The sequence below is a fragment of the Rattus norvegicus genome, chromosome 4, assembly GCF_021556685.1.
Source record: "Rattus norvegicus strain SHRSP/BbbUtx chromosome 4, alternate assembly SHRSP_T2T, whole genome shotgun sequence".
Classification (NCBI taxonomy): Eukaryota; Metazoa; Chordata; class Mammalia; order Rodentia; family Muridae; genus Rattus; species Rattus norvegicus.
The window spans coordinates 100,101,642-100,116,792 of NC_141537.1; the positions used below are offsets into that span (position 1 = coordinate 100,101,642).

The following is a 15,151-nucleotide window of genomic DNA, read 5'->3' on the forward strand; positions in this document are numbered from 1 at the left end:
ACTTATTTGGCAAACTTCACTGAAAGTCAAAAGGAATGAACTCAGGGAAAATGTGACAGTCAAATAAAAAGTTAAGAGTTAAGCCAATTAGGGGGAAATATCACATCTTCACAATTATTTCTATTACTAAATATGTCTGGGAATATCAAAGTCCTTACTTAGCTTTGTGTTTTCTCTCCTTACTTAGTACTCTTCCCTCTGCTGGATTTCGGATCTGCAGTGAAGTGATATGGACAAGTTTGTGAACAGTAGGCAAACTTACATCTTATGTACACAACTTATAACTCAATATTATAAACTTTAAAACATATAAAGTCCATTGCTTTTTATCATATAACACATAATCCGCAAAGAGGAGTATTCTGGTATTGTCTTATAATATCATGTAAAATAACTTTCACAAGTCTATTGAAAAGTTAGATTGAATGAAAAATTCCATCCACAATAACTACATATTTATACACTCTTCTAAGGACAGCTATTGAAGGCTTGAGAAATGTGTAAGACTTGTGATGATAGGATCTGCAAGTTAAGAGCTATTTATTAAAGAGGTGGGGACTGAATTACTGTAAAGCCAGATGCCTGGGAAGAGTACATTGAAATGCTGTATTCTTGATATGACATGGCTGTTGCACTCTGGAACTCAGATAAGTCATGATACCTGTATATGATCTATACAGGACCAATCAAACAAGATCAGCCAACATTCTAGGAGGAAGCACTAACTGGATGGAGTGAATGCAGAAGACACGTTAAGTGCACAGGGAGTTGTTGGTGTGTGTTTGGAGGCAGTGAATGTTCTTTGAGACAAGGGCCTTGGATGATGTAGTCTAAGATTTACAGGAAGTAGTTTCAAAAAACCTTAATGACAGTTGGCCCAAAGAATAATCACAGAGGGGTTATAATTAAAGTGAATAGGACCAAGGTACATTGCATATAGGATCAAGATGCATTGGACGTATATATGACATCATCAGAGTAGAAATAAAATGTAAAATGCTACTATGCTAGATTCTGTGGTGCAGAATAGTCAATGGCAGGGAGAAGATCTTTCTTTCTGGGCAGAGCTGCACAGTAAGGATGAGGCAGAAGAACACCAGTAACCTGACCATGCAGTGAGGATCAGACACATATTTATGCAAACAATAGCTAGTGGGAAATAAAATTGTCATAGAAGACAGAAGGAGAGAGGGAACTGAGTGCAAGAGTGGAGAAGAAGAGGGGCTGGGCAGTCAGAAACAGGTGTGGGGAAAGAAGGGAGAAAGGCCCAGAGGGACTGGAGAATGAATAGAAATCTGCAGCTGCTGTGGGGTGCAGCTAAAGGGGAGAACATAAGAAGTCTGAGAACTGGAATGGGGAAACTTTTCAGAAGTCAATACAGGTGACCTTAGCTGAGATGCCTAACAGTATGGACATGGAACTGAAGAGGCTAACTTGTGTGGCCAGGCAGGATCCACGTGGAGGGATAAAGACACCAAAGAACACACAAAACTTAACCTCTGTCTTAAAAAAATTCAGGAAGAAAGATGGAGCAGAGACCAAAGGAATGGCCAACAAATAACAGGCCCAACTTGTGACCCATCCCATGGGCAAAAACAAATCCCTGACCTTATTAATGATATTCTGTTATGCTTGCAGACTGGAGCCTGCATAACTGTCTTCTGAGAGGCTCTACCTAGCAGCTGACTAAAACAGATGCAATTACCCCAGCCAAGTATTGGATGAAGACCCGGGACTCTTATGGAAGAGTTTGGAGAAGGATTGAAGGCCCTGAAGAGGATGGGAACCCCACAGGAGGATCAGCAGAGCTGACTAACCTGAACCTCTGGAAGATTTCAGAGTTTGGGCTATGAGAGAGAATACATGGGCTTGACCAATTCCCCTGGCACATATGTAGCAGACGTACAGATCAGTCTCCATGTGGGTTCTCCAACGACTGGAGAGGAAGCTGTTCTTATATTTGTACCCTGAATGTGATATCATTTCTCCAACAAGGATTCTGTGTTTGGCCTCAGTGGAAGAGGATGCCCCTAAGCATGCAGAGATTTGATGTGCCAGGATTAGGGAGTATTCAGGGGAGACCCACCCTCGCAGAAAAGAAACAAAGGGTAGTGGTGAGAGAGAATCTATGAGGGGGAGATCATGAGGGAGGCCATATTTGGAAAGTAAGTAAACAAATGAATAAATAAATAAACAAACAAACAAACAGTGCTAAAACAAAACAAAGCCAATAAGAACATCCAAGAACACTGATAGATGGAGCAATACAAGATTTCTTACAAGGAGATGAAAGATGTATCCCTTAACAAAGGTGTGACATAACAATTATTTTAATGTTCTTTTATGTTCAGTTAAAGGTTATCAAGGTTGAATGCAAACAGTATTTTTCTGATCAGTCATATAAATAGTCACAAATAAAATGAGTGACCTAGAGGTTATGAAAGAGGAATTCGAACTGTTTTTTTTTTAATTTTGACATGGATAATTTGGTTTGGGCTATGAAAAAGTGCATAAAATACATTTGAAAGTATAAAATTTGATGTGAAGCCCCACACTTCCATTCTATATGTATAAAATTTCATTAATGTGTACAGACTTACACCTTAACTGTTAATTTTGGTTTTTGAAGTTGTTATTGATCTGAAAGATTTGTCTTAAAAAGTTTATAATTTTCTTTTTCAAAAAGCAAAACAAAATGAATGAATATGGTTCCTTTAAACTTCTGGGATTATTTCAGAAGTTCAACATCCTTAAAAGCAAGTACCTCAGAAAGACATGAAGAAGTAGAACAGATGAGAAAAGAAATACAAGTCACCTCTTATACAATCCTACTCTGTTACTGATCTTTGACTCATAGAAAAGAACATGTTTTCTGAAGCAAATATGTAGTAATTCCCTGTCTTGCATATGCGGGGACTCTGGTGTTTATGGCAAGTCTCTGAGATAAATCCATCCAATTCTGCAACTGACCTCAACCCTTCACACCCCTGCTATTTTGCATGTACCCAGAGCATAGGTCACTGCTCTGAGGATATCTTCAGAGGGTGTTGACATCATGTGTAGAAGTCACTCTCAGTGAGGTTACAGCATCAACATGAGAGCTTTTCCTGAGTTCCTGGGACTGCTCCTCTTCTGGTTTTCAGGTAAGAGAGACAGAAGTAGAGAACTTTATAACTAGTGTAGTTAATCCTGCTTGGCTTTAATGGATGTTATCTTACACTATGCTCAACACTGTATGGTTGTTGTGTTTCCAAACTCAGGTGTGAAATGTGACATCCAGATGATCCAGTCTCCATCCAGTCTGTCTGCATCTCTTGGGGAGATAGTCGCCATCACTTGTCATGCCTGTCAGAACATCAATGGTTGGTTAGCCTGGTACCAGCAGAAACCAGGGAATGCTCTTAAATTATTGATCTATCAAGCATCCAAACTTCAAACAGAAATCCCACCGAGATTCAGTGGCAGTGGATATGGGACAGTTTTTACTCTCACCATTAGCAACCTGCAGTCTGAAGACACTGCCATTTACTTTTGTCTGCAGTATCATAGCTATTGACACAGCAATACAAGTCATAACAAAAACTTCTCCATGGTTCAGGGAGTAAGACTGAGTAGCACCAGCTTCTCCTCCTATTACCTTACCAACTAATATTTTATTTTCAGTTCCTCTGGACTTTGAAGGTCACTGTGACTTTTGGAAAGAATAGTAAATGTGGCCTGTCTGCTTCTAACTCTCCTCTTTTGTCCAACAGCACAAATATGACAAATGTCTAAACTTTGCTTAAGAACAGACTCTTCTGTTTGAGTAGTCTTAGATGTGCTATCCTTGTGATTCATGCAGCATAAAGATACCTCTAAAGATAAATCATGAAAGACTATTTTAGTTCAGGAAGCTGCTATCTAGATAACAGTGCCTTCATGCCCTGTGTCATGACGTGATTTGATGCTGCAAGTCTCCTAAAGCTCTCACTTTAATTATGTGGTCATCAGCCTTACAAACTACTATGGTAAATTCTGGAAACCTCAGTTGTGTGTATTCAAGCAGGAGTTGGTAGTTTAACAGGCATATATATTATCTCTGTGTTTATACCCTAAATCCTGCTTTTGGACCCACTATGAAATTAACAGAGTAATTTAAATTATTAAATTATTTGTGCTCATCTACAGTACATATGTCCACATCATGCTGCTCCAGACATGTCAAGGAAACATAAGGATAGGATCATGATGCTCCTTGTGCCCTGAAATAAAAGACTTGTAAATTTCCTGCTCCAACACTATTATCACATACCTTTATGCAAGTGCTTAATACATTCATGTTGCACAACAAATCTGTAAAATGAAAATGATTTAGCAAACATAGTTTGGGGAAATGGGAAGTACTAGTAGAAAGGAGATTTGAGAATAGGTGAGTGTTTTTAACAAGCCAAGGATCTTTATTAAGTTGCATACTGACCAGGAGACCTTGATTCCATGGCAGTACTTTAATTTTTTTTTATCTTTACTATGCAAATATACTCAAATAATCTAGAAGAAAAAGGGTAAATGCTATTTATAAGAAGCTAGCTGGGTAAAATATTGAAAGCTTTTGACTTATATACTTTGTCTATTATTGAGATTTGATAATCAAAACGGGAGAATGCAATATTAATAGGTGCCAAATGAGATGCATGGATAGATGTAAGGATTATAAAATTACCACTACTGCCCTGTGCTACTAAAGCAGAAGAAAAAGACACAGACTTGTGAAGTTGCTTCTGCTAAAACACTAGAGTTTTCTCTTTAACATCCAAATTGAATGTACTACATTGGGAGCTTAGGAGAATTTCCTGGTTTTTTTTTTTTTTTTTTTTTTTTTTTTTTTTGCTGATATAAAGTGAACAGCAAACAATGCTTAATTTGTTTCCTAGATTCATAGAAAGGTGGTAGTGTGGAATATCTGGATGTCACATTTGTAAACTGACATTAAAGATATAAGTCAATATTAACAGGATTAAACATGTTAAATGAGAAATTATTTGACCTACCAGGCGTCCTTAAGAGTAATGGATAAACAAATTCATATGTTTCTGTGATTGAACAAGGAGGCAGTACAGCAGGAACTCCTCATACTGTGATCAGCCAATAAACAATTCTTATGGCTGAAGACTGGGCTCTGGTCCATATAAGTCACCAGCAGCTTGTAAGGAATGGTTACAACTCTGAAGATGACTTACCTCATTAATTCATTTTGTACCAGCATCTGCAGTTATTCCAGGCTTGAATGGTGATGAACATTTTTGTACAAATGGAACTGAGTAGTAACTGGTGTTTTGAATATCTCCAGATTCAGGTTCAGTGCTCATACTTTCCCTTCATAGTGTCCCATTTAGAACAGGGTCCTCTACCATAGTAATCTCAGAAGTGCAAGGAAATTCACAGGTTCTTTTCATTGGTGCTTGGTAAAATGTTTACAGCTCTTTGCCTTCTTTGCTCCATTTTCTGTCATACTTCATATGGGGCAGAAGCACAATAATAACCACAATGAGTGGCAACTTTTCTCTAGTTAAGAAGAAAATGAAAAGGGGTTCCTTAAACTGTGTCTCTCCTATTTTACCTTTTTTTCTTGTGTTTTATAAAAATGTAAAAGAAAGATATGTTTGGTAGAGCCAGGTATGGTGAAATGAGAGGGTTGCCTTAGGTCAGCCCATGATGAGACATCCCTTCCCTCTGAAGTACTGGTCATATAATGGGTATAGTATAGAATAGAGTTTATTCAGGGCATTGGGAGGGGAGGGGTATTGAGGAGAGAGAGAGAGAGAGAGAGAGAGAGAGAGAGAGAGAGAGAGAGAGAGAGAGAGAGAGGCGTTGGTCAGGAACACAGGGAGAGAAGTGAGAGTGGGAAGGGAAGAAAGAGGTCAGGGAGAGAAGGCATAGAGAGTAAGAGAGTAAGAGAGAGGGGGAGGGGCAAACATTCCCTAAGTAAGCCAGGCTTACCTGGCTGTTGCCAGGTAACTGTGAGGTGCAACCAAGAAGGAATGCTAGCACTTGTGACTTAGATCCAGTCCTAATTTCCCTCAATGTTAATCATCTTCCTTCTACTGCTATTCTTTCTCTATATTCAGGCAGAAGGAATCCAAGGTACTTTGCTTCCAGGCCTGGATCCAATATTTGATATATCTACTACTCTCCTACACAGCTTTGCTAGTCTCTCTCTTCATTCTCATACCAACTCTTGTTCAATTGTTCTCTTACCCAGCTTCACTCCATTATGTACACTGTGAGATTTTTTTTGTCTTGACATCCCTTCTTATGACCCCACATATATCAGAAAGAATTTCAATACCCTATCCATTTTTGGGTTCTATCCTACATTAAATGTATGTATCTTCAACTTCCATGCTGTGTTATTTATTTTTGTTTTGACAGAGATTGTATCTAGATGGGAGCTTAGGCACATATATGCACTCCTCAATGGCTAATGAACAAAATCCATTCACTGCTCTGTGCACCAATTCAATTAAGATGATTCTTTTTTTTATTTTATTTTTCTTGGATATTTTATGTATTTACATTTCAAATGTTATCCTCTTTCCCCTTCTCCCATACCCCCTCCTTCTCCACTTGTTTCTATGAGGATGCTCCCATTTCTACCCACCCACTCCCACCTTAATGCCCTGGCATTCCCCTACATTGGGAAAACCAGGACTTCATAGGACCAATGGCTTTTCCTCCTATTGATGCTAGACAATGCCATCCTCTGCTACATATGCAGCTGGAGCCATGGGTCCCTCCATGTATACTCATTCATTGGTGGTATAAACCCTGGGAGCACTGGTGGTATTGTTGTCCTTGCTACGGGGTTGTAAACCCCTTCAGATCCTTCAGTCCTTTCTCTAATTCCTCCACTGGGAACCCTGTGCTCAGTCCAATGGTTAGCTGGAGGCATCCTCATCTGTATCAGTAAGGCTCTGGCAGAGTCTCTCAGGAGACATCTATATCTGGCTCCTGTCAGCAAGCACATCTTGACATTAGCAATAATGACTGGGTTTGGTGTCTGTATATGGAATGGATCCGCAGGTGGGGCAGTTTCTGGATGACCTTTCTTCAGTCCCTGCTCTACTCTTTGTACCTGTATTTCCTCTCATGGATATTTTGTTCTCCTATCTAAGAAGGACTAGAGCATCAACATTTTGGTCTTCCTTCTTCTTGAGTGTCATATGATCTGTGAATAATTTCTTGGGTATTCTGAGCTTTTGGTCTAATATCCACTTATGCATGAGTGCATACCATGTGTGTTCTTTTGTGACTGTTGGTATTCTGACACTGGATTACAGAATTTTACAAAGTCCAGACTTAGTTAAGATATTATCTTTGCTTAACAAATGTGTTAGTGCCCCAAGTGAAATGCTAATTATTCTAAACTATTGAATTGTCTTCTCCAGATTTAGGTTGAGGCAGAATTAGGTGACATTCTTCGTAGCATACTATATAATACATGTTACATATATATTATATATTTATATTATACTTTTTACAGATTATATAAATATAAAGTATTTATATGTTACATATCATAATATATTACATTTATATTATATAATTTATACGTATTATACTATGCATTCATAATATATTTATATAATATTAGATACATTGTGTATATAAAGTGTAATGTATGCATGTATTTATATACTGTTATACATGCTATATTATATATTATTACATATATACATATATGTAATATATTAAATGATAATTATACTTACACACACACCAACACACACATATATATATCAATCTGGAAATAGATAAAAGGACATTTTGCCATCCAGACCTCTGAACTTCTTCTGCCTGAATGGGATATGACCAGGTATTTTACATTTTGTATCACCCTCTAGAGGAGGTAAGTCTAAGCTGTCTAACTGCTTATAATATGGACCCACTGGAATAATGCAGTTGAACGATGTTATCTGGAACACACTAGGAAACAAACAGTTTTGTTTTTTCAAAATAAGAACCAAGACCCAGGGCTTTTGCAGAAATGAATATAGTCTGACTGATTGTTGTAATCAATTGTCCTGTCCCCTGGCAAATAGACAGTATGTTACCATTAAAGAAGAGAAAGGACAATGCTACCTGCACATGAAGGTCATAAAATGAGCATCTTTCCCATGGTGTCCCTGGGAATAGTGTGACTTAGTAAAAACTATGAGAAAGCCTTTGAACAGATGACAATTTGATTTACTGGCCCTGCTTTATCTGACAAAAATGTAAGCAGAGTTTTACCAAGATAACCCAGTACATTATTCTAATTAGAAAAGTTACATTGAAGTGAAGAAAGAAACTTGTTCCTTGAGTAAGAAGGTTGAGCAAAAGGGAAAAAAATGAAGAGAGGAAAAAAACATTTATAGCTGCTTAAATGGACAATGCTATTGAAAAGGAATTACTGGAGAGATTGAAACAAAATACATATGGCAACATCTACAACTTCCCATCCATAACTTTGACAAGGTCCTAGAGGAACAGAAAGCAGAAAGTGACTCTGAAAATGAAGATGAGGAGGAAGATGAAGAAGAGGATGTGGGAAAAAGAGTATGAACAGGAGACAGCGCCCATGGCCAAAGCCAAAATCTCATTAGTTCCCTTCACACCTTTATCATGCAACAGTCAACACTTGCAGTTGTGCTCTTTTGTGTTCTTTTTCCTAAAGTATTTATATTGCTAATACTTACATTGCTTCAGCAGAGCAGGAATCTAGAGTGTGTATGAAAGAGCCATGAGTTGTAAGGAGTATTTTTATAGCACGTGCTGTGAAAGTATGAGCCCAAGAAATCTCCTTTCCTGGAGATGGAACGGCACTGGCTGTAAACATTTCTAGACCACAAGTGCTGAATTCTCTCCTCCCAATTTTACTTAGAAATGTCAGTATCTCAATTTTTTTCTTACTCAGTTTTTTCTTATGTGGACAAATTGGAGGAGATAAAAGTTCAACTTACAATATTTTAATACAAAATTAGATTTACCGCGTAAGTACATCCATACAATCTGGGGTAAGAAGAGTGGCTTTTACTGCTGGTTAGTCATCTTCAGTGTCATTGTCAGGAGCATCTGCAGAGCCCTGACAAACCTTCCTGATGCAGCTCACCACTGTGCTGTCTTCACAGGAGAGAGCAATTTTACTCAGAAGCCCTTGAAACGTGAGAGCAAACAGGCATTGGTTTCGGTAAAACCTGTTTCCCCCAGCATTTACTCTTCTATCACATAATCAAAGAATGAGAGTGCTTGGCCTAGGAGAGAGTGCCTCCATCAGAACATCTGTTACTCAGAACTCTCCCATGCTTGTAGTCAGCTGGCTCTGAAGAACCTCTGTCGTCTCCGTCTCCGTCCCGCAGAAAGGAGCGACACCACGATGTTCTTCTCAAAGCAGTTTATTCAGGAACCTTTCTTTCTGCATGCAAACAGCAATTTTTCTTTTCTTGTCTTTTTTCCCCCCTGAGCCCCCGAGCACACTCCCTTATATTCTCCCTCAACTCCACTCCTCAGTCCAGACTGCGTAATCTCAGTCCATATGACCACGTCACATGGCCTGCTTTTGCTTCATGGTGCGCAGCTCTCACAATGGACATGACTAGTTTCAGGTGTGTAAGTCAGGTTCTAGTCATGAGACTTAGCTGCAGTCTCGGGCGCCATCTTGGGACTGCCGTCACACACGCTCCCCACAAACCTCCTTCATCTGGCCTAGACAACTTCAGTTGGACCTTCAACTGGAAAACTGCCCAAGCACAGGGATGCAGTGTAAAGGCCAAATAAACGGAAAAAGAGCTAGCCATGCTCTACCTCTACATATTTTGGAATGTGTTCCTGCTCCTTTAAATTAGAGATTTTCTAATTGTAGGAAAAATGAGAAATTGGTCTTTAATCGCATATAAATATACACATATACCATAAAATACATATAATATTTTAATTCTTCATTTTAAATTACATAATTTCACTACAATGATATATGATAGGATATTTTATGGAATGCTCAGATTATTAAAGAATAATATGCACATACTGTGAAAAACATCAAGAAATTCCACTTACCCCTGCAACAAGAAAAGATGTAAAACACTGTGCTTTCAGACACCTGCAACTTTATCAAAGAATTACTTGATGTTGTTCACACTGCTCAATCTTGTATATGGGAATCATCACCATGTCTATTAACCATTAATATTTTATCAAGTGACCAGCAGAGGGTCTAAAAATAAGTTTAGAGAAGAAAAGAGGCAGGCTGTTGATTGAGACTTGCAGTATTTAAAACAAATGAACTCAGGATCATTTAAGCTAAGATGAGAAGTCAAAATCTGTTGGTGGCCATTTTGTCCTATTGACAAATTCCTTTGCCTTGCTCAAACTTTGCAAGTTTTTTATCAGGTCCCATTTGTTGATTCTTGATCTTAGAGCATAAGCCATTGGTCCAGGAAGTTTTTCACTCTGCCCATGTGTTGGAGGCATTTTTCCACTTTGTTGTCTATTAGTTTGAGTGCATCTGGTTTTATGTGGAGGTCCTTGATCCACTTGTACTTGAACTTTGTACAAGGTGATGAGAATGGGTTAATTAGCAGTATTCTACAGTTGAACAGCACCATTTGTTGAAAATGCTATCTGGATGGTTTTAGCTGCTTTTCAAACAACATGTGACGATACGGTGTGTAGGTTCATTTCTGGGTCTTCAATTCTAGTCTATTGATCTACCTGGCTATCTCTGTACTAATATCAAATAGTTTTTATCACTCTTGCTCTATAATTCAGCTTGATCTGAGGGATGGTGATTCCTCCCTGAGGTACTGTTTGTTTGTTTATTTATTTTATTTATTTATTTAATTAATTTATTTATTTTTTTTCTCTTTTTTTTTTCTTTTTTTTTTCTTTTTTTTTTTTTTTTTATTAACTTGAGTATTTCTTATATACATTTCGAGTGTTATTCCCTTTCCCGGTTTCCGGGCAAACATCCCCCTCCCCCCTCCCCTTCTTTATGGGTGTTCCCCTCCCAACCCTCCCACCATTGCCGCCCTACCCCCATAGACTAGTTCACTGGGGGTTCAGTCTTAGCAGGACCCAGGGCTTCCCCTTCCACTGGTGCTCTTACTAGGATATTCATTGCTACCTATGGGGTCAGAGTCCAGGGTCAGTCCATGTATAGTCTTTAGGTAGTGGCTTAGTCCCTGGAAGCTCTGGTTGCTTGGCATTGTTGTACTTTTGGGGTCTCGAGCCCCTTCAAGCTCTTCCAGTTCTTTCTCTGATTCCTTCAATAGGGGACCTATTCTCAGTTCAGTGGTTTGCTGCTGGCATTCGCCTCTGTATTTGCTGTATTCTGGCTGTGTCTCTCAGGAGCGATCTACATCCGGCTCCTGTCGGTCTGCACTTCTTTGCTTCATCCATCTAGTCCAATTGGGTGGCTGTATATGTATGGGCCAAATGTGGGACAGGCTCTGAATGGGTGTTCCTTCAGTCTCTGTTTTAATCTTTGCCTCTCCCTTCCCTGCCAAGGGTATTCTTTTTCCTCATTTAAAGAAGGAGTGAAGCATTCACATTTTGATCATCCGTCTTGAGTTTCGTTTGTTCTAGGGATCTAGGGTAATTCAAGCATTTGGGCTAATAGCCACTTATCAATGAGTGCATACCATGTATGTCTTTCTGTGATTGGGTTAGTTCACTCAGGATGATATTTTCCAGTTCCAACCATTTGCCTACGAATTTCATAAACTCATTGTTTTTGATAGCTGAGTAGTATTCCATTGTGTAGATGTACCACATTTTCTGTATCCATTCCTCTGTTGAAGGGCATCTGGGTTCTTTCCATTTTCTGGCTATTATAAATAAGGCTGCGATGAACATAGTGGAGCACGTGTCTCTTTTATATGTTGAGGCATCTTTTGGGTATATGCCCAAGAGAGGTATAGCTGGATCCTCAGGCAGTTCAATGTCCAATTTTCTGAGGAACCTCCAGACTGATTTCCAGAATGGTTTTACCAGTCTGCAATCCCACCAAAAATGGAGGAGTGTTCCTCTTTCTCCACAACCTCGCCAGCATCTGCTGTCACCTGAGTTTTTGATCTTAGCCAATCGCACTGGTGTGAGGTGAAATCTCAGGGTTGTTTTGATTTGCATTTCCCTTATGACTAAAGATGTTGAACATTTCTTTAGGTGTTTCTCAGCCATTCGGCATTCCTCAGCTGTGAATTCTTTGTTTAGCTCTGAACCCCATTTTTTAATAGGGTTATTTGTTTCCCTGTGGTCTAACTTCTTGAGTTCTTTGTATATTTTGGATATAAGGCCTCTATCTGTTGTAGGGTTGGTAAAGATCTTTTCCCAATCTGTTGGTTGCCGTTTTGTCCTAACCACAGTGTCCTTTGCCTTACAGAAGCTTTGCAGTTTTATGAGATCCCATTTGTCAATTCTTGATCTTAGAGCATAAGCCATTGGTGTTTTGTTCAGGAAATTTTTTCCAGTACCCATGTGTTCCAGATGCTTCCCTAGTTTTTCTTCTATTCATTTGAGTGTGTCTGGTTTGATGTGGAGGTCCTTGATCCACTTCGACTTAAGCTTTGTACAGGGTGATAAGCATGGATCGATCTGCATTCTTCTACATGTTGCCCTCCAGTTGAACCAGCACCATTTGCTGAAAATGCTATCTTTTTTCCATTTGATGGTTTTGGCTCCTTTGTCAAAAATCAAGTGACCATAGGTGTGTGGGTTCATTTCTGGGTCTTCAATTCTATTCCATTGGTCTATCTGTCTGTCTCTGTACCAATACCATGCAGTTTTTATCACTATTGCTCTGTAATACTGCTTGAGTTCAGGGATAGTGATTCCCCCTGAAGTCCTTTTATTATTGAGGATAGCTTTAGCTATCCTGGGTTTTTTGTTATTCCAGATGAATTTGCAAATTGTTCTGTCTAACTCTTTGAAGAATTGGATTGGTATTTTGATGGGGATTGCATTGAATCTGTAGATTGCTTTTGGTAAAATGGCCATTTTTACTATATTAATCCTGCCAATCCATGAGCATGGGAGATCTTTCCATCTTCTGAGGTCTTCTTCAATTTCTTTCTTCAGTGTCTTGAAGTTCTTATTGTACAGATCTTTTACTTGCTTGGTTAAAGTCACACCGAGGTACTTTATATTATTTGGGTCTATTATGAAGGGTGTCGTTTCCCTAATTTCTTTCTCGGCTTGTTTCTCTTTTGTATAGAGGAAGGCAACTGATTTATTTGAGTTAATTTTATACCCAGCCACTTTGCTGAAGTTGTTTATCAGCTTTAGTAGTTCTCTGGTGGAACTTTTGGGATCACTTAAATATACTATCATATCATCTGCAAATAGTGATATTTTGACCTCTTCTTTTCCGATCTGTATCCCCTTGATCTCCTTTTGTTGTCTGATTGCTCTGGCTAGAACTTCAAGAACTATATTGAATAAGTAGGGAGAGAGTGGGCAGCCTTGTCTAGTCCCTGATTTTAGTGGGATTGCTTCGAGTTTCTCTCCATTTAGTTTAATGTTAGCAACTGGTTTGCTGTATATGGCTTTTACTATGTTCAGGTATGGGCCTTGAATTCCTATTCTTTCCAGGACTTTTATCATGAAGGGGTGTTGAATTTTGTCAAATGCTTTCTCAGCATCTAATGAAATGATCATGTGGTTCTGTTCTTTCAGTTTGTTTATATAATGGATCACGTTGATGGTTTTCCGTATATTAAACCATCCCTGCATGCCTGGGATGAAGCCTACTTGATCATGGTGGATGATTGTTTTGATGTGCTCTTGAATTCGGTTTGCCAGAATTTTATTGAGTATTTTTGCGTCGATATTCATAAGGGAAATTGGTCTGAAGTTCTCTTTCTTTGTTGTGTCTTTGTGTGGTTTAGGTATAAGAGTAATTGTAGATTCGTAGAAGGAATTCGGTAGGGCTCCATCTGTTTCAATTTTGTGGAATAGTTTGGATAATATTGGTATGAGGTCTTCTATGAAGGTTTGATAGAATTCTGCACTAAACCCATCTGGACCTGGGCTCTTTTGTTTGGGAGACCTTTAATGACTGCTTCTATTTCCTTAGGAGTTATGGGGTTGTTTAACTGGTTTATCTGTTCCTGATTTAACTTTGATACCTGGTATCTGTCTAGGAAATTGTCCATTTCCTGAAGATTTTCAAATTTTGTTGAATATAGGTTTTTATAGTAAGATCTGATGATTTTTTGAATTTCCTCTGAATCTGTAGTTATGTCTCCCTTTTCATTTCTAATTTTGTTAATTTGGACGCACTCTCTGTGTCCTCTCGTTAGTCTGGCTAAGGGTTTATCTATCTTGTTGATTTTCTCAAAGAACCAACTTTTGGTCCTGTTGATTCTTTCTATGGTCCTTTTTGTTTCTACTTGGTTGATTTCAGCTCTGAGTTTGATTATTTCCTGCCTTCTACTCCTCCTGGGTGTATTTGCTTCTTTTTGTTCTAGAGCTTTTAGGTGTGCTGTCAAGCTGCTGACATATGCTCTTTCCTGTTTCTTTCTGCAGGCACTCAGCGCTATGAGTTTTCCTCTTAGCACAGCTTTCATTGTGTCCCATAAGTTTGAGTATGTTGTATCTTCATTTTCATTAAATTCTAAAAAGTTTTTAATTTCTTTCTTTATTTCTTCCTTGACCAGGTTATCATTGAGTAGAGCATTGTTCAATTTCCACGTATATGTGGGCATTCTTCCCTTATTGTTATTGAAGACCAGTTTTAGGCCGTGGTGGTCCGATAGCACGCATGGGATTATTTCTATCTTTCTGTACCTGTTGAGGCCCGTTTTTTGACCAATTATATGGTCAATTTTGGAGAAAGTACCATGAGGAGCTGAGAAGAAGGTATATCCTTTTGCTTTAGGATAGAATGTTCTATAAATATCCGTTAAGTCCATTTGGCTCATGACTTCTCTTAGTCTGTCGACATCACTGTTTAATTTCTGTTTCCATGATCTGTCCATTGATGAGAGTGGGGTGTTGAAATCTCCCACTATTATTGTGTGAGGTGCAATGTGTGTTTTGAGCTTTAGTAAGGTTTCTTTTACGTATGTAGGTGCCCTTGTATTTGGGGCATAGACATTTAGGATTGAGAGTTCATCTTGGTGGATTTTTCCTTTGATGA

The 15,151-nt window shown here is 38.7% G+C and overlaps 1 long non-coding RNA gene and 1 pseudogene across 1 annotated transcript in view; one reads left to right on the forward strand and one right to left on the reverse strand.

The window, feature by feature from the left end:
• Positions 1–15,151, reverse strand: part of Igkvl3 (immunoglobulin kappa variable like 3) — a 53,099-nt gene that overhangs the window by 17,999 nt on the left and 19,949 nt on the right. The window contains exons 5-6 of the long non-coding RNA XR_015686661.1: positions 5,217–5,541; positions 3,219–3,345 (exon numbers count right to left, since the gene is read on the reverse strand). This is a non-coding gene — a long non-coding RNA (immunoglobulin kappa variable like 3). The remainder of the gene's footprint in view (positions 1–3,218; positions 3,346–5,216; positions 5,542–15,151) is intronic.
• On the forward strand, positions 7,933–8,580 carry Mak16-ps1 (MAK16 homolog, pseudogene 1; annotated as a pseudogene).